Here is a 21,396-nt window from a genome sequence, read left to right on the forward strand (position 1 = left end):
CTATGATGTGTCTCTCTTCCATTGTCAACAGGTCCACCAGGGGTCTGTACTCCGGAGGATGCCGCCATCTCATGACCTGCCCCAGCAGATGTGGCCTATGGAGGAGAACAGCGAGCAGAGAGTCAGCCAACACTGAGGTATCACAAAATGTCATTTGCAGAAATGTATTAATCCGCAATGTGCCTGTAATTGTGTGTATTCCAGGCCTAGTTAGGTGTGACGCAGTTAATATTAATGCCATGTGGCCCCCTGTAATGGCAGCTGCCTGATCTGCAAGGTGGGACAAGGGGATATGAGGTATCCGCGCTGGCGTTCTACACCGTTGCGGTGGGCGGTTGAAGACCGCGCCGCAATTCAGCATTGGTTAACGTTGGGCCCTTTGGGTACGAGGAGCCAATGACGATGTACGCCGGCCGTGACGGTACGCACCGCCGCGGACGTGACTGCCATTTTCTGTCTGTTCACTCACTTGATACCTGACCTTCAACAGGAGAGGACCTACACTGCAAATGCTGCTGTGACCTGTGTCTGAAAGCAACGATGGCTGCAGTGTCTGGGGATAGGGCCCCTGCCTTCACTTCGGAGGAGTTGGAGAAACTAGTGGATGGGTTCCTTCCCCAATACACGCAACTATACGGTCCTCCAGACAAACAGGTGAGTACAATGTGAGCATGGTGCATGGGCAATGCCTGTTTTGAGTGGTGTGGCTAGAAGATACATGGGGGGGCTGAGGCCTACAAGTGCGGATGGTGAGTGTATGTGCGTCATGGCATGGGTGGGAACTGGTGGGCAATGAGTATGATGGTCCGGCCAGGTGAGTGATGTCCTTTCCCCCTGTACCATTCCTCTAGGTCAGCCCCCACCAGAAGAAGGCTATTTGGCATGCCATCGCCAAGGACGTCCGGACCCTGGGGGTCTACCACAGATGGAGCACCCACTGCCGTAAAACATGGGAGGACCTTCACCGCTGGAGCAAGAAAAGATGGCGGTGGCCCAGCTGGGGATGGCCTCCCAACGTGGGAGGGGTGCCCGTCGGACCATGACCCCCCTGATGTTCCGGATCCTGGCGGTGGCCTATCCGGATTTGGATGGGCGCTTGAGGGCATCACAGCAGCCACAAGGGGGTGAGTACACTCTCATTTAGCTGACTCTGCGCGCATTACGAGGTGTCTGGGCGGGGGAGGTGGGCAGTGAGTTCCCCTTGGCCAGGGCGATCTTGGTAGGCAAGGACCCTTGTGAGGCAGGCTATGTGGCACCCAAACCCCACTAGTGGTAAGAGACACCTACACCTAGTCAGGCTCCTGTGACTTCCAGATGTGCAGCAATTGGGCTTAGGCCTCGTACCCTATGGGCATGTGAAAAATCTAAGAACTATAAGTGCACGGCATAGTGCAGAGGGCTGCTCACTGTCTGTTGTGTCCGCCAACGGTAGTGGTGTTGCATGCACTGAACATGTCTTTCTTCTGTCTCTCCCCCCCCTTTTTGTGGTCTCCCTGTTGTTGTGTGCAATAGCATCATCAGGCGGAGGAGCATTGGCACTGGAGCAGGAGGGAGCTGCATCCCACTTGGCCCGGGCGGGTGAAGCTACGGAGTCTGAAGCCACCAGTGGGACGGAAGGCAAGGGGAGCTCCACGGCGGGGACAGGAGCAGAGACCAGTGACAGCGACTCCTCCTCTGATGGGAGCTCCCTTGCAGTGGCGGGCCCCTCTTTGCCCACCGCATCAACAGGTACAGCTGCCACCTCCCCCTACCAGCACCGCCCTCCCAGCAACCCCTCAGCGTCTGTCCCGTGCCCGTTCACCCAGGAGGGTGGGCATCTCCTTCGCCCCAAGCACCTCAGGCCCTGCCCCAGTCAGCCCTGCTGCCCTCAGTGAGGAGGCTATTGACCTCCTGAGATCCCTCACAGTTGAGCAATCTACCATTCTGAATGTCATCCAGGGTGTTGAGAGGCATTTGCAACAAACAAATGCATACCTGGAGGTCATTCATTCTGGCCAGGCAGCCCAACAGAGAGCATTTCAGGCTCTGGCCTCAGCACTGATGGCAGCCATTGTCCTGTGTCCAGCCTTCCCCCCTCCAACCTCCTCCACCCAGACCCAATCCCCTGTACCTCTGCCTATCCCAAGCACACAATCAGACCAGCATGCACACACATCAACACACAAGAGTGGCTCAGGCAAACATAAGCACCACACATCCCACAGGCACTCACACAAGCAACATACCCATGCACACATTCCAACATCCACTTCCTCCATTGTGTCCCCCTCCTCCACGTCACCCTCCTCTCTCCCAATCTCGTCTAAACTCACACCAGCATGCACTACATCCTCAGCCAGTACCTCCATCACCAGCACGCCCATCACCACACACCGCTCACATGCAATCACCACCCCCACTACCATTCACACATCCCCAGTGTCCTCTACCAGTGTGTCTGCGAGCCCTTCTCCCAAACCACACAAACGCAGGCACACACCCACCCAACAGCCATCCACCTCACACCAGCCTCCAGCCCATGCACTTTCACCCACCACATCCCCAGGAACAGTGGTGCCAGCAACTGCGGGGTCATGGAGTGCGCCAACCATTAGGGCTGCCAGTTTTCCACGTAGCAAGGGCAAGGACATTTTGCCACCTGCCAAGGTAAAATATGTGCCCACATCCAGGAGGGAGAAGCCGAAACCGCCAGCCACCAAGTGGTCAGCTAAAACGACAGGTGATGGTGGCAAGACAACTGCGCCACCATCAAAGGTGGGAAAGGGCCAAAAACAGAAGGGCAGGTCAGGAGAGGGCATGGTGGCACAAACTGAGGGACCAGTGTCACACCTTCTGTCCACATCCATGCCAACCTGTACGGCAGTGAACACTTCCACCTGCACCGCCTCCAGCACGCCTACAGCCGCTGCAACAGTCCCCAGCCTCTTCCCTGGTGGGCAGCCATCCGAGGCTGCAAGAGACATCCTGCTTTCTCCCTCAGCAGGTGCTGACACATGCCCCGCCGCCAGCACTGCCACCACAGACACCACCGCCAGCACCACCACCACAGACCCCGCCGACAGCACCGCCACCACAGACACCGCCGCAAGCACTGCCAGCGGGCCGCGACATCCTCGGACAGTGGCACCACCTCTGACATGCCTACCATCCCCAGTGGTCAGTCATCCGAGGCTGGTGGTGAGTTCCAGGACCCTGGGCAGCTTCCATGGAGCATTACTGTCATCAGTGTTGGCACATGCAGGTGGAATGCGAAGCCGCAGCAGTGTGGGGTATGTCGCTGCCTCCATGACGTATCATGCTACCTGAACCTTGCCAATGTTGTGCCACGCACACCCAGGTGAGGGAATTGTACCAGCCACACTGCACGTGGAGCACTCTGGGCACCAGGCCCCCTCAGGAACCAGTGGAGAATGACCTCCACTACCTCAGTCCTTGGCAGGATAAAGCACTCTGGGCACAATGACCCCTCCAGAACCAGTGGAGAATCACATCCACTAACTCGGTCCTTGGCAGGATGAAGCACTCTGGGCACCAGGCCCCCTCCAGAACCAGTGGAGAATCACATCCACTACCTTGGTCCTTGGCAGGATAAAGCACTCTGGGCACCATGCCCCCTCCAGAACCAGTGCAGAATCACATCCACTCCCTCAGTCCTTGGCAGGATGAAGCGCTCTGGGCACAATGCCCCCTCCAGAACCAGTGGAGAATCACATCCACTACCTCGGTCTTTGGCAGGATGAAGCACTCTGGGCACCAGGCCCCCTCCAGAACCAGAGGAGAATCACATCCACTACCTCAGTCCTTGGCAGGATGAAGCACTCTGGGCACCAGGCCCTCTCCAGAACCAGTGGAGAATCACATCCACTACCTCAGTCCTTGGCAGGATGAAGCACTCTGGGCATCAGGCCCCCTCCTGAACCAGTGGAGAATCACATCCACTACCTCAGTCCACGGCAGGATGAAGCACTCTGGGCACCAGGCCCCCTCCAGAACCAGTGGAGAATCACATCCACTACCTCAGTCCTTGGCAGGATGAAGCACTCTGGGCACAATGCCCCCTCCAGAACCAGTGGAGACTGTTATCCACTTGAGAGACTGTGGCTTTGCACTCCCCAGGATTAAGCAGTGGGCAAACCACCCACTGGAAAGACTTGAGAGACTGTGGCTTTGCACTCCCCAGGATAAAGCAGTGGGCAAACCACCCACTGGAGAGACTTGAGAGGCTGTGGCTTTGCACTCCCTAGGATAAAGCAGTGTGCAAACCACCCACTGGAAAGACTTGAGAGACTGTGGCTTTGCACTCCCCAGGATCAAGCAGTGGGCAAACCACCCACTGGAGAGAATTGAGAGACTGTGGTTTTGCACTCCCCAGGATAAAGCAGTGGGAAAACCACCCACTGGAGAGACTTGAGAGACTGTGGCTTTGCACTCCTCAGGCTAAAGCAGTGGGCATGGAGCCCCCTCATGCAGCAGTGGCATTGTGCGTTAATCTGGCTAAGGTGCCCCCTTCCCCCTGAGGTGCCTGTTTCATTTCGATCTGATGCCCCTGCAGTGTTCTCTCCGTTTCCAGTCAGGTATCTAGTGTGGGCTTCGCCCATGCATTTTGGGCCCAGTGGTCCACGGACAATGATTGGTGCACTATCCGGACTTGTGTAATTGGTGTACATAATTGTATTTACTGGATTCTGAACTTTGATAATAAGATTTCACATGATTACATTAATTCAAATCATTTCCTTTTGTCCTTGCATTCTTCCAGGAGGTGGGGGGGGGTGTATGTGTAATGTTGCTGCATGTATTTGTGTGTATGGTGTTGTGGGTGAGGGTGAGGGTGGGGGTAGGGGTGTTGGGTGTTGCATGTGTGTGTCACTCTCTTTTCCCTCCCCCATCCCCTGTGTTGTAGGTGCGGTACTCAACGTGGTCGTCGCCACCATCTTTGGTGCTCCTGATAGAAGAGAAGGAAGACCAGCATCTGCAGTATCTGCAATTCGGGCTCCATGGCATCCTGGTTCCTCATGGGGTGTGGAGAAGTGAGTGAGAAATGTGAGCGTGTATTGAATACATGACATAGATAATAAGAAATGCCAGATACAGACTTTTTAATCTTTATGTCCTCCACAGGGGGTACCTTACGGCTAGCAGATCAATAAATACTTCGCCATCACCGATGTGAAATGCCCACAATGTGCTGAGGTGGGAGTGGAATTTTTTCACTTGTTCTGGGGATGTCCTCAACTGACAGACTTTTGGGAAACCGTCACTAGCAGAATGATCGAGATAACTGAAAGAAGAATTCCCTGCACTCTCATCACTTGCCTGTTACACAAAGTTTCCCCCAAAAAACTAGGATAACTAGCACATTTCTGGACGTGCCATTTGTCTTGACAAAAAGGGAGGTGGCCAGAAACTGGAAAAACCCTTGTGGGCCAAAAATAGCTCCATGGTAGAAGGAGATCAATAGGTAGGCATCCTGTGAGGGTACAATACGACTCGGGGACACCAGGAGAGGGCAGGGTGAGTTGTATGATTGAAAACATGAGCGAATGGGGACTAATTACTCAAATACCAGGTGCACTGGTCTTCACTATGAATAGACTCAGCAAGTGCATGCCTCACAACACCTTGCGGGTACTGTTGTTTTTCATGAATTATCATGTATGACCAGCCGATGTTTATCATACTGAAGGTCCTGATGGAAGTGTATGCAATTGATATGTTGAAAACCCAATAAAGTTTCTTACAGAAAAAGGAGCTTGGCCTATAATGCCATGTACCGGTGCCAGTCTTTGGCCTTCAAGGTACCAAAACCGTGATTTTGCCACTGCTTGCTGGTTGTAAAGACAAATGCCTTGTCTCCATTGATCAAGTAAAATTGCATCATGTGGTCAATCCTTCACAGTAGGCTAAGAGGACTCCTGGATAGTTCCCTAACCCCTCTCACTACCATACAGGAAATACCTCTTCAGGTATTTAATAACACCAACATTGGTTCACCCAGGCAGGGGACGGCAGAGAATTAACTTTTGTGATTCCTGTTAGCGCTGCAAATATAACAGACACATCACACATAAGTCTCCAATTTTCTACTACTACTTAAAGCAACAGAGTTGTTTATGATGAACCATCTTTGGAGGTGTCTACCAGTTCTCTTTCACCTGTTGAGTCCCAGGTCTTCACATACTGTAGACTGTTTCTGGTTATTTTGTTGACATTGACAACTTCTCTACTGATTCTTCTCACACTTCACTTCATGGTCTTCTGGTTTTCTTCATTGGTTCAAACGCACTTATCTGATCCATCCATAGTCTTATTTGTGAATTGTACTTGCATTGCTTTCTCTACTCTTGTGGATTGGATTTGTGACTGATTTCTTCTTGCTTATAAATGGGCATTATTTCCCAGAATGCTCTGCTATAGAACTCGTAGCTGAGGTGTTGAAGTTTCATTTGTCATCTTAAAAAGTGCGAGGAGTCCTGTCTCTTGTGAACATTTCTGCTGTTCTTGATAGAATTGTTTGGGACAAGGTCCCCTATGATATCTTTGGTCCTACAGAGACTACAAATTCAATATGTTTTTAAAGTTGCTATTGATGATCTGATAACCTCAGGGGCTGTTTCCGATGAATGAGATGTGAAAGCAGTTGTCTGCAATGTTGTCTGCTAGTAGTGCATGTGCAGTTTTTAATTACACACAATGGGAATATTTCCCGACTCCACCAGTGGGAAGTCCTAAAACATATTTATACAAAATGACATACTTTTAAGGGAATGATACTTCAGATCCTGTTTCTTATTACTTCAAATTAACACCTTCAAAAGCAAGGAAACATATGATGACCATCACAAAATTAATTTACTCAAATTGTTTGTTTCCTAACTTGCAATTAAACGATATGATTATTGAACAGAAACAATTGATTTAAAATCAATTTGGAGGCCAAAACATTGGCACGTCCAGGGCATAGATGCCTTATTTAAAACATGTCTAATTCCAATACAGATGATTTTTCTGAATGACACAGTATATCAGACCACTTGCTTGTGTCTAGCAAAAATTAAAGAAATGAATGTGCCCAGTATCCCCTCAATTGCACGATTTGAGAACTAGCAACATTTAGTAAAGTACACTGAAGAACAGCTCAGTGGCATGGTAAAAAATTGTACCGTTAACTCTACACTTTGAGGTCCTAATGGATGGTTATTGTGGTCAATGGACACTAATGGTTGTCATGCACGTTGTTAAAGCTTTTTTTAAAGTAAGCAGAGTGGACCCTTGTTATCTCTAGTATGAGCCCTCAGGGGTGATCACCACCTACAGCGTGGGGAAGTTATGCCAGCAAAGGTTGCCACATTCCACTCTATCTGCAGTAAAATAACACCTCTCTTTCCTCTCTGATGAAATCATTTACAGGATTTCTTGGTAGGTCCTAGGTCACCACCTTCCAAAAGGTTTCTTTATGCTATTAGAATGAAATATGGAAGTTTTCAAAAATGGATGCAGCTGCTCATTTAATGCAAATTGATCAGGCTAATTTAGAAAAAGCATTGGAGGTTGTTGATAATGGAATAAATACATTGTCCACTCATATTCACATGTTAAATAACATTTTATCAACTGCAATTTACATTATACAGAAAAACATGTCTTTTTTACAACATGGCAAAGTCAGGTTAGATCTAATATACAGCTGATTTGGACACATCAAGTCTTGAAATCGAACCGCATGCCCTGGAAGCACGTGAACGCATCAGAATTGTTTTTGCCTCTTCATTTGAACTGTAAATAACAATAATAACAAAGAAATATGCTACATATACAATGCTTAGTACTGAGAGATTAGAGTAGTTGCCTTTCACAGTAGCCAAAACAACATCAGCAGTATTGAATATTACTGGTGTTATCTCACTGGAGTTATTTCACTGCCAGTGTTAATGTTTCAGTTCACATCATGGTTGAAATATTTTCCAGGTGGCAAACATGAAGTTTTAGGGGAGAGTTTTATTCATGTGCTGTGGGAATTACCCTTCGATTACATATGTGTGAGTAGGGAAAACAAGGTTTTTCTTAGAGGAAATGATTGTAGCATGTAATGCATCTGTGACCAATTGGACATGTTACTTGAAGGGAGTATCAGTTTCCTTGATTCACCCAGTGTTTCAGTTACTTTCAAATGGAAGTACCTTGATGCTGAATGATCAAAGCTGTTGGGAGATGACAGCAGGTGCCCTCTATTTGGTTTCTGTTTCTCAAATAGTGACTTACTTTAATAGTGTGTTATTTCCTCTCCTGCATTTCAGATTAGTGTAGCTAGTCTGTGGCCCTCCATTTCAACCTTTAATGTTAACCTTGACAAACTAAGCAGGCTAAAAACACTATTGTTTTACAAAATAGTGGCACTTACATCTGCCCATCAAAAATTCGAACTGCAATTGCAAGGTCATCCTCTGAAATACAATCGCTGTTAAACAACAACTTTCTCTAACATTTCAGTGAACTTGTGAGTCACATTTTTAATTTTTCAAACACAGCAGGTGCCTTTGTCAGAACGTCCCAGACTGTTTTCGGAGTGATACCATGTTTTATACACTCTTTATTTTCAAGTGTATTTGGAGGCATACCACTTGTGTTATTTTGGTTCTGTTTTTGCTGCTCCGCAATGGATGTCCCTCCTCGAGGCCAAATTGTGATGGAAGTACCGCAAGTCCAGCTGTGTCATGAACACATGAAACAGTAGTTTGGAGTACCTTTATTGAAGGAACTTAATGAAAACTAATCCTTTTCTTTTTGGGCAGAATGGTTCTATTGTGTGCAGCCTGTGTTCCGTTGTCTTTGGTGCCCTTTTGAGTGTCTACTCAATATCTGCCTTGCAATGCAATTGGTACAATATATGGACTTGGATTTGCTGATGTCTTGTTGAGGGTTTATTTTCAGGGTTATCCTATGAGACTGCCGCTGCTTCAGGATGCTATGAGCCATTCTATTCTTGGGATATGGATGCTGTGGCTCCACGATTCCTTAATACTGGGTCTTCTACTGAAGGCATTGCACAGGATGATGCAACCTCAGGGGCTACATGTATTGACTATGTTTGTTCTTTTGATTTGCTCACTAAGGCCATTGTGGTTCAGTTGCCTTCGGAAGCAGATTCCTTTCTGGATTCCATTGCCACTGAAAATGTGGATAACATCTTGGAAGCTTCCACCAATGTTTAAATTTGGTGCTTGTTTTGTCAAACTGTTTTGATTATTGTTATGTTTTTAATTGGATATTTTAATGGCTTGTTTGCTTTGTTTGTTGTAGTGCACATTTGTATTCCTTTTATCATAATTTTTTTAGAATCTGCCCCCAAGGGGAGGGTGTGGCAAGGCCCTTTTGGACCGGAGTTGTTTCTCGATTTTAGCTTGGTTTTATATTTTAATTTACATATTTTGTCTAACGTCACTTTTAGCAGTGAAACTTTACACACTTAGGCTTGGACATTATTATTCTAAGAATGCATTGTATGTATTGCTTATTTTGGTTGGCCTTTCTCGGTATATAATCAGTTCATTCTGTCCAAAGCTAGGAACACTTACTAGATATCTTAGTTCTTCCATTGCCTGTTCGGAGTCAGCTTCTAACACCTTGACATATGATTGCATCAGAGCTGTGCCTCTAACACAGTGTAGCTTTGTTTATATAAATGATGCACTGAACCAGAAGGGGCAGAGGGGGACTCCAGCCACGGCCGTCCTAAGATGAATGCTGTTCGATATGCAGCTCTGCTGGAGTTGATCTTCCGGTTTGCAGAAAGGATTGCCATTCACATTACAGGCCGATTCCTGATTCAGTTCTTCACATATGGGGGAGAAGCCATTCTCTTAAATCAGGCAAAGGGAACACCCACTATGCTCTCATATAGGAGTCTCTAGAAATCATCTACCATGGTTGGATTATTTATCCTCTTTACCATGCTCAGAATGCTGATAACGTTGCTTTGTTTTATCTGCCTAATTATCACAGCTCATTCTCTCTATGCAAAAATATGATTGTTTCAATAAATGTATTGAAAACAAATCTCTTATTCCTCGTGTGTTTTACCTGGGCATGCATGAGTAATACAATGAAAGGTTAAGATCTGTTTCCGTGATTCTCTTGGGGATCAGAGTGTTATGTTAAGATTGCCATAATCACCTTCCACCAGGTAAGGTTAGGAGTTCGGGTGAGGCACTGTGGGGTAGCCAGGAACTGGGCAGACAGCTTCTGATGGTGTGAAAGGACTCAATCCCAACATTCTGATGTTCTGTCATCCGAATACACAGTCCTATAATCTTAGTAGGAACTGTATAACACCACATGTGCTACACAGTACTGTTCCATTCCCCTACAGTACCCTTTTCAGGCACAGCTTCATGTAGCACAGTCACTACTCCTGCACTGTGCAGCAGTCAACATCTACCTGATGAAGGCCAAGGGTGAATTAAGCTTACAGCAGCTGAACTTTTAAAGAGGTGAATGAGCCTGTAGGCCTCACTCAAGTGACCGAAGGTAAAAAAGACCTATTCACCACTACTGATCAATACACGGTATGCTGCCGCAGCACTTGTGCTACTTAACTCATGGTGAAAGTGTTAGCCTTACACCAATATGGAGGTAGAGACAGGCCTATGTCTGATGCATATGCATGATCTGTGATTGCCTACGACATAAATCAGCATTAGGGATCCAGAGAACAGTACAGTTGGGCACTCAGGGCAGGGGTACACCTCTTTAATCATGCAGAAGACTCTTCCGTTCCAACATCCAATTAGGTATCAGCTGATTACACCATGTTTAAAGGAGAGAGCACAAGCACTTTAGCACTGGTTAGCAGCAATAAAGTGTGGAGAGTCTCAAAGCCAACTAAAACAGATTCAGCAAAACAGAAGAGGTGAAGGCAAAGAGTTTGGGGAAGGACCATCCTAAGGTTGACAGGTCTAACATAAACCAGACAGGCTGGCCTGTTCGTCCTCACGATCCACACTAGCAGAAGTCTGTACATTGTAGTGGTATATTCTCAGTGGGTTGCTGGACATTGACTCTGTTGGAGGGTCCTACAATTATAATGGAAAGAGCCACCAATTACAAATAAATCACACACTTAACATTTACTACATGGTCTTCCATGTACCATGTCTTTTACAAAGGGTGCACGTCAACTCAGATTGATAGAGACACAATGCCTCAGAATTTAGCAGTTTGCAAACTCCATCACCAATGTGAGAGATATCCGATCCATGGTGATGCAAGTACCATTTATTAAAATTAACTTGTAATACAGCTGTTGGGATATCTGTCACCTTTGTGACGGATTATCTCGTCCATAAAACTCTAAATCTGGGCACAGTCATGTCTATAGTTTTTTATTAAAGGGATGTTTTATTGTCCACACCTTGATTTTGGTATATTAATTAATGACTTCTTTCAGGATTACTACAATTTATAGAAAACCTATTTTTGAAGAGTCAGAATCAGTTTTCATTAGTTTTGCATGGAAACATTGGTGATTTATGCCAAATGGATGTACTGAAACCCTAAAGGACCAATCAGTTTCCTAATACCCAATTGATATAAGGAGTACTGCTTACATGTATGTCCAAAGCCAATGGACCTTTGAGAGCTGGGCCATATGAGTTGAAGTGTCATAGGTGAGTTCCCACCCTTGGTGGTCTGCCACTGGAGTGGCTAGAGAGAAAGAGGCACAAATACTATCCTTCAGCCTGGTAAGAATGAATATAAATGTCCAATTGAATAACCTTTGACTGGCATGGCTAACTCGTTGGTAAAGGCCTACTCTGGTTCAGGGGGTATCCAGCACACGAAGATTATAAGCACACTAATATCCCTCACACTAATTGTGGTGCCCTAGACTGGCCAGTGAACACATGCATCTCATGCTGTCATTGCAGCCTCGCAGAACATTTTTTAGGCTGACAGCTCACCATTTTCATGTTACCCGTTTGGTAAGTCAAAATATAAAATAATATATGTAAGACATTCCTGTGGCAGGTCTAATATGTACAACTCAGGGTGAAGTACATTTGGTTATATAAAAGCATGCACCACAATAGTGCATTGTGTGAGATGTAGGCCTTGTCCCCAACTGTGTTCCCAAACATATAGGTCATTGCCAAAAGCCGCAGAAGCTCACCAAGTAGCACTGTGGTACTCCTGTATATCTGCTCTGCAACAAAACCACACAAACAATGCAAAAACAGGAGCAAGCTAAAAAATGCTGAGACACTGAGGCAACTGATCACAACATCAGCTGACTGCCCCTCCCCCAAAAAGACGTGCTAGGTCCCTTTGTCTGGATCCCTGTCTGAGTGTTAGTCAGGCAAAGTAAGGTATAAGGCTGTTCTCACCAATATTGTTACGTCTAGACCTAAAATGATACTGATAATACATTGAATTTTTTTTATAATTTTGAAAATTCCAACATGGATAAATCATATCTCCACTAGCCCCCAGTATTTGTAGAAAATGTAGTCATAATTTCAAAGATAACAATAAAGCTTACTTTAAATATATCATTTATGTGTCAAATCATGATTCTACAAAGAGACAATAAAGACACAGAAATAATTATGAGGAACTAAAGTTTGGTTGATGGAAAATAATGTTTTGACTTACCTGTCTCTACTCCACTAGGAATTTCTGCAAGGCCTTCAGCGTGCAGCACTCCGTAGGCCTTTTAAGCCCAGGGAAAGAGGTTAAGTGGCCCAGGAGAGCCATAACTAGTCTGCTGGTCCTCGAGTTGCGCTTTGGATGCCAGTAAGAGCACTCTCCTCTGCAGACCATTCCAGTGCTTATGAAGTTTCTCTTGTGAGTGCCTGGTGTGAGATCCAGCATCCACTTTGGTGACAATTCTATCCCACATTTGCCTTTTCTGTTTCATAGTGATAGTCTGAACAAGGGCACCAAACAACAGAGGCTCTACCACAATAATTGCATCTATCATTACTGTTAATTTTGCCCCTCAAAATCTTGGGTTCCTTCTCCCTGCCACGGTAGGAAAAACAAATTATAAAAAAACAAGCTATGCAGGCAAAATAACTTAGGATTTGTAAAGATAAGGACCAAAATGTCTGCAGCTCCTGCCTCTTTGATTATTTTAAGGAAAAGGATTGTTGGTTAGGAAGGGGTGGGCTTTATATTGTGCTTTCCAGATGTGATTAATGTTCACATTACGTTCAAGTGTACTTAACATAGTCATCATCATTAAAACAGAAGGATAAGTCAAAGGTAAACACATCTGCTATGAAATTACTCTGCCCCAAGACCCGTACAACACACTCGTATCACAGACACATTTAAATCTGGCTGGCAGTTAAGCCTCACTCTAATGCTGATGGAATAGTGTCTGATGGCAGACAATTGTATGCCACCGACGGAGGACAACCATTGACCAAGGCTAATGTCGGTTCTTCCAATGAATTAATAAATCGAGCGGGAGAACCTTTGCTAGCATGATGGATGGGCTGAAATCTCTGTCACCGAAGATGGAGGGACCAACAGCCAAGATCTAAATCAGGCCCTAAGTAATAAGGAATTTCTTCATGAAGGTCATACTTCTTCTGGTTAGATACCACAAGGGCTATCCCTCCCCACCAAGGGCATGCTTCCACAGGACCATCTTATATGTGGCAACCCACCTATGTCATCCAACATCACGAAGGTAGGCACCATGTCTTTGGGCACGTGGACTCTTCTACCTCCCCTAGGTTCCTCATTGTTGCTGCCACCATCTTCATTGCACTTAGGCCCTCTAGGACCTGACGTGCAGCTCTTGCTGTCTCCTCTCATGGACCAGCATGACTTTTTTCTTCTCTAGGGCTGGGGCCAATTTCCTTTCCTCGGCAGCCAGCTTTTTCTTCTCCAAGACCAGAGTAGCAAATATTAAATCCATGTCCTTCTCTGACAGTCTGTCCTGTAGTTCTGATGTGGCAAACCATGAGAGGACACACTACACCCTACCCTTGAAATTGCAGCTAAGGCTGCTCTTTGAGGATTCACATCCCACTGGCATTGAAGCCTCTTCAGTTTCATTGTCAACTTCTCCTTCCACCTCATCATCTTCTTGCTCCTGTGGGATGGATTGCAACGGGTATACTTCTTCCTGAGCTCGGAAGGCAATCTCATACTTCTCTACATTGGACGCTTTGCCCAGCCTTAGCCTCCTTTCTTTGCACATCTTCCTCAGTTCTGCCATGCTGAGTCTCTCTATGTTGCTCAGGACCACTTCCATACTATAAAAAAAATCACAGGTGCAAAAATTGAGGGCAGGATGAAAGTTAGGAAAAATAGAAAATACCAATTAAAAATTAGACATCAACTAAAAAAAGAGTTGTTATTGATGTCAAATTACAAACATGATTTTTGGTTTTAATTTAAGTCACTGAATGGTACTGCAAAACAAAAGTCCTGAACTCCACCGCTGAACACCAAAGTAAGAAATTGGATTAATATTTGGTGTGGGTGAGAACCAACCAGAGGGAACAATCACAATCCTTGCCAGGGTGAACTATCAAAATCACTAAATTAGCCTGAGCTCAAGTTCTTGGTAGCTATGACACAGAGCAGATAGGGATACCTGACGGCAATATGTAACATATCTATGCAGTACCAAAATAATAATAAACAGAAATGCAAAACAGTAACAATTAAAAACCAAATTAAAAAATAGTATATACAATTTTACAAACAAAATTACACTAAAATGAGAAACATCCAATAAGTGGAAGAAGGGATATTAATTTTTAAAGTTGTAAATAGGGATTGCACCAAGAAGGATTACGTGACAATGATAGTCAATGATCACAGTAGATCACCACCTAGGTACAATATAACACTAACTGCGATGGATTATGGGTCAGATACATCAACCAGGTGCACCTGGTCAAAGAATTTACCTTCTGATTTTAGTCCTTTAAGTCCCAATCCACCACCGGATTACACTGCTAAAGCCACCCTGGACCTCAGAAGAACTTAGAGACTCATATGGTGTCACACAGGGTCCATTCCAGGTTGAGTTACCACTGATCAGCAGGACAGTTGCAGGATTACCTCTTATTGGTTATGTATTCCTGTAGCTAGAACAAGTCAGCCTTATGGCCCTTGAAGTCCATTTATTTGTCCTAGGTACAAGACAGAGATGGTCCAGGGCTTTAGGACGCTTCTCAGGTCATAAACAACAGTGCTAATCCTTGTCTGTTCTTCCACAGGTCCAGGAGTGATCTGACGTGGGTGCCTGAAAATGCTACATTTACGCCTGGCACGTGCTAGTGGGTAGTAAAGCATCCTAGGTATGCCATGACCAATATGGTAAAAGTACCTGGGGTCGACCCTACTCACTTTGGACATTTTCAAGATGGTGAAAGCCTTTGGCCATACTGATCATAGGCTCTGAGGGCTGGGGTTGTGTGGGCAGTTCCTGTGGTAATCCTAGTGTCCTCCCAATCTGACACTAAAATCCAACTTGAGGCAGTTACTATAGAGGAGGCAATAGAGAGAAAAAAATAAGAATGTTGGAGTCAAGATATAAATTGAAGTTGGACACTAAAGAACCTACAGGTTTAAATAGCAGTGAAGAACTGTATATACATATATAAAGACAATAATAATAGAGAAAATGAGTAACATTAGTTCAGTGATTGGTATTATACCATCCACGCTCATGTTAATATTTGTCATCACATTACAAATGAAATAAAATCAATAGGGCAAATAAAAACATATCATTAAGTGCATTGATTAGGCACACAGTGGATACAATTTTGGCTACAATACGAGTCTAGAAAATTTAGTAAAGAAAATGAGATGATAAGTAGAAAAGCCAATATGGATAACAAAGTTCACTGTAAACTGAGGTTATGACAGAACCGGTTCTGCATTGGAACACCATCCATGTCATTATGTTTTGTTTGGGATGAGACGGTTTCACAAATGGAAGGTTAAACGTGGCAATTCAAAGCAATAATCGTGTATAGAATGTAAAAATTGAGAAGCTATATTTAACAATTTAGTAAAGAAGAAAAGCCAATATCAAAGTCTAATGTAAATTGAGGTTATGATTGAACCGGTATAGGTATTGGAGTACCATCCATGTCATTATGTTTTGTTTGGGATGAGATGGTTTTATACATGAAATGTTTAACGTGGCAATTCAATGTAATAATGGTACATACAATATGAGAACAAAGTAAAAATTGAGAAGTTATATGTAACAATTTTAATCTGGTCAATTTGAAAAATATGAAGAAAATCGCTTGAAACGAGTCATTCCCAAGTCTGATCATGTGATATAAATAGTGGTTTCAATATGGCGACCATTAGGTTGACAAAGGCAGCGAAGCCGAAACGCGTTCCTTCATGTGTCAAATAAATGGATTTGTAACTAATTATTTTCTTCGTCTGTGGAGTGCCGTATCCTTGTGTATTGATTAAGGAAAGTGTACAGAGTTAGACGCGGTGGCGCGTGTCTGATATCGGCACCACCGGCGGTTATATATATATACACACACGCAGGTGGAATGGGTCTCTTCAGACCATCCAACCACCGGACATTTTATGTACATTGCAGTTGCTGAGAAGCTAGGATTCCGCTTCATTTCAGAGGTAGTTAAGACTATCGACGGTAGCCCCTTGTCTTCTGGTCCAGACAGGAAAACTACTTGTGAGATGACAATGTACCTTTTCTCTAATCATCGTGAAATCATTCAATTCGATCTGATATGTGTGCCCGATGCAAAGTCATACTAGGCATCCCATGGCTTCACAAATACAACCCCATCATAAACTGGGTTACACAGAGTGTTACCTTGCAGTCACAATTCTGTAAAAAACACTGTTGGGTGGAGGCTGCACCTGGTAACCATATTGCAACAAGTATGGGGGATGCAGAAAAAGGGGAACACAAGTTACCCTCAGTATATTGAGATTTTGCAGACGTCTTTGATAAGGGGAAGGCCACTACTTTTGTCACTGTACCGTCCCTTTGACTGTCAGATAGATCTACAAATTTTCACTTTAACAGAAATGGAGAACTCCCATTTGCACCAATACTTAAATGAAATGTTGGCTATAGGCTTTATATGACCTTCTAGGTCCCCAGCTTCATCATCACTATTTTTTATCCCTAAAAAAGGGTAAGGGCTTAGGTTTTGTATTGACTATAGGGTCCTAAACAAGATCACAATTAAAAAAAGATACCCTCTGCCTCTGATCTCAACCCTTATCGATCAAGTTAAAAATGCACACATAAACACAAAATTGGGTTTGCACTAGGCTTAACATCTTCTAAGAGTCTGGGAAGGTGACGAGTGGAAAACGGCTTTCTTCACCAAATGTGGTTTGTACGAATACCTCACCATGCCTTTCAGACTCTGCAATGCCTGCCGCCTTCCAATATTTTATCAACAAAGCCCTACATAACTTTATCGATCGGTGTGCTCTCATCTATATTGACAATATTTCATTTATTCCAATACCTACAAAGTACATGTCACCTATTTCAAAGCCATTTTACAAGCCTTACCACAACATCACCTCTTCACAAAGCTAAAAAGTGTAGTTTTCATGTTCAAATTTCACAGGTATATCCTAACCCCAAACGGGCTACAGATGGGCCCTGTGAAGGGCCGGCTTCGGATCGGCCGCACATGGACGGGACTTGTGCTGGCGCTGCCACTTGTGCTACTGACCTTCCTGGCCTCCCACCCCGTGATTGGTGGACTGGACTATGGGCGCGGGATGCCGGGAGGTCAAATACCCCAGTATCAGCACATACAGGGTGGGAAGGAGGAAGAAGAGAGGGGTCCAAGGAGCAGGAGGAGGACGGTGGATTCCCTGCAGACGAGGAAGACAGAAGTCGGAACCGCGAGCGGAGTTTGGAGACGGAGAACTTCGGTTCGTCGCAGAGAGGAGTTCGAAGGCATCCGGCTGGATCTATAACAACAGGCAACCGGGAGGACGGAATGCTGCGCCCCGCCACGCTTCTGGAGAAGCATGGCAGATCCAGGTGCGTGGCCACTGCCCGAAAGGAGAGAGAGTGGAAGAGTGAGAAGGGGGGGAGAGAAAGAAAGGGTATTCACAAATACAGGCACTGAATACAGGGGGGAACCGAAGAGAGAGAGAGAGAGAGAGAGAGAGACGAAAAGAACTGGGAAGCACTATCACTAAAACACACCGAAAAATCGTAGCACCAATAGTTATCACACAAGGCACCGAGCGCATGATCCCACAGCCGCAGAAGAAGATAGACAAGGCGTAGACCCAGATAAGAAGAAAAGGAAAAGACAAAAGAGAGAAAGAGAATAGCCTAGAAAGCACCGTTAAAGAGAAAAAAACAGAGAAAGAGTATCAGAAAAGACAAGAACATAAGAGAGTGAAAGCAAAGGAAGCTCACCAAGAAAGGAGACAGGAAGTGAGAATAATAAATCTTACTGAGGGCAAAACCCTGACCACTTACCTTTGTTGCTCTGTTCTCTCCACATACGCTTCCCGGGGACACCTGTGAAACGAGGATACAAAAGAGAAGAGTGAAGGACAGACTACGAGAGAAAAACCCTTCCTGTCCACGTCCGAAGAAGATGGACTCAAATCTACCTTGACTGTAACCTACAACAACCTACTAATAAAACCCTTCGATATAGCACACGTGTGTCCTGAGTGATTCCACCGTGCCAATACGGTTACAGGCCCTTGAAATGTTGAAGCTATTGCTCAGTGAAAAGCCCTGCAAAGTGTCAGAGAAGTACAAAGCTTCCTGGGCTTTCCCAACTTCTATAGGCATTTTATCGATCACTTTTCCAACATTGTTGCTCCCATCACTAAATTACTCCGTAAGGGAATTAAGTTTCACTGGGGAGAAGAGGAAAATAAGTCCTTAAATCAATTAAAAGACAAGTTCAGTACAACTCCCATTTTATGACACCCAGACCCTATGCAGCCGTTTGTGGTCGAGGCGGATGCCTCTCAAGTACCGATGGGTGGGGTCTTGTCTCAGCGCGATCATGGGACCAAGGAGCTCCAACCAGTGGCTTACTTTTCTGATAAATTGAATCCAGCTAAGACAAATTATTTAATAGCAGATTGGGAATTACTAGCAATAAAACTGGTCTTTGAGGAATGGAGACATTATCTCCTAGGAAGTTCATATACAATCACCATGCTGACAGATCATAGAAATTTACATTTCCTTAAAACCACAGCGCTTCATCTGCGCAGTTGAGGTGGTTCCAATTCTTCAGTGATTATGATTTTCTGATCCAGTTCCAACCAGGTCGTAAGAATGGAAAATCAGATGCACTTTCTAGACTAACCCAGTCCACTAATGAACAAGTGGAAGAACCACCTTTTATTAGCTCTTCAGACAAAATTGTGGGGGCCATTATCCTTGGTTCAGGTTTTTTACAAGAGGTGCAATTAGAGCAGGAAAGTACTGCAGTCATAGAAACTCTGCCACATCACACTAAAGATGTCACTAGCTGCGAGGGGGTTAAAGTATGTAGCGCAAAAGTTATATCTACCCACAAAAAAATTACAAGACAAAGCAGATGAGTGTTGCCATGCTAGTAAGCTTCCTGGTCACCCAGGGGGGGAAAAGATCCTAGAGATCCTCCAAAGACGCAAAGGCTTATGTAGCAAATTGTGCTACTTCTGCACAAGGGAAAAGTCTGCACCAAGCTCCTGCTGGATTTTTCCAACCCTTACCTGTGCCACCTGCACCCTGGCACACTGTATCATTAGACTTTGTGGTAGAATTACTAGCATCCCAGGCTAGGTTTACTACCAATCTAGATGTAGTAGTAGATCATTTGACCAAAATGGAGCACTTTATCCCTCTAAAAACCTTACCTTTGGCCTTACAATTAGCCCAAATTTTCTTACAATTTATAGTTTGTTTCCATGGGCTTCCTACGATGGTAGCTTCCGATTGAACACCACAAGTTGTATCCAAATTTTGGAACTATCTTTGCCAGGAATTGGCTATGGATATCCACCTGTTGTTCAGTCACCACTCACAATTAGATGGACAGACTGAAAGAGTCAACCAGTGTATTGAGCAATATTCTAACCTCTGAAGTGGACTGGGCAAAGTGTTTGTGGGCCGTCAAATTTGAACGTAATCCATGCATCTACTGAATATTCACCTTTTTACTGTAATTATGGGTATCCTCCTCACAGGCTGGATTTCAATGTAGTACCTCAGTTACCCACTCCTGCTGTACAAGATTTTTTACAACAATTGAGTGACATTCAAAGAAATGTACAATACAATCTAAAATCGGCAAAACAAATATATAAGACATATGCAGACAGAAAGAGATGCCAGGGACCAGATTATAAGGAAGGACAAAGAGTATGGTTGTCAATTAAGCATTTAAATCTGAAAGTGGCACAAAAGATTAATCCAAGGTTTGTGGGCCCTTTCACCATCACCAAGACAATTAACGAGGTAGCCATGAAACTAGAACTTCCTGCATCTCTGCCGATTCATTCAGTGTTCCACATCTCCTTTTTAAAACCGGTAGCAGACACCATGCACTGCTCAAAGGGACCTTCTTTGATACCTAGTAGATAATCAATCAGAGTACGAGGTAAGCGCGCTATTAGATTCCAAAGGAGTGTGTAATAAACTCTACTACTTGTTGGTCTGGAAAGGTTATGGACCGGAGGATCGTTCATAAGAGCCAGCAGGATGTGTACATGCTCCTTGATTGATTCGCCAGTTCCATCACAGATACCCCAGCAAACCGAAACCAGTTGGTGGCACCTTGGGAGGGGTGTACGATTGGGCCCGCAAACCTGAATATGTTCCAGAACCCACATCCGGCATTTAGTAAAGTGTGCCCCAACGCAAATCATCTTCCCCTGCAATGTCCAATGATGGCTGTTGCCTTTGACTAATGTTTACTGGAGCCAGTGCTTGTTTTAGCACTCGTGTAGCAATCTGGGGCATGTGTCAACTTATTTCCTGAGCTTGTGCCATCCTCATGACTCAGAATGGGTGTGACCAGGTATAGCAGCCTCATGACTCAGACTAGGGGACGCACTAAAGACTTGAGAGGGACTACAGATCCCAAGCTGCTTTGAGGCCCCAGGAGGTGGGCATTTTCACCTGCACCCACTTGACACCAACGAGCGCTATAAAGCGCGTGGGGGCACCTCGCTGCGCGGGACGCGCTAAAGACTTGAGAGGGACTACATATTCCAAGCTGCTCTGAGGCCCCAGGAGGCGCCCATTTTCACCTGCACCTGCACCCACTTGACACCAACGAGCGTTATAAAGCGCGTGAGGGCACCTCGCTGCGCGGGATGCGCTAAAGACTTGAGAGGGACTACATATCCCAAGCTGCTTTGAGGCCCCAGGAGGCG

The sequence above is a fragment of the Pleurodeles waltl genome, chromosome 5, assembly GCF_031143425.1.
Source record: "Pleurodeles waltl isolate 20211129_DDA chromosome 5, aPleWal1.hap1.20221129, whole genome shotgun sequence".
Classification (NCBI taxonomy): domain Eukaryota; kingdom Metazoa; phylum Chordata; class Amphibia; order Caudata; family Salamandridae; genus Pleurodeles; species Pleurodeles waltl.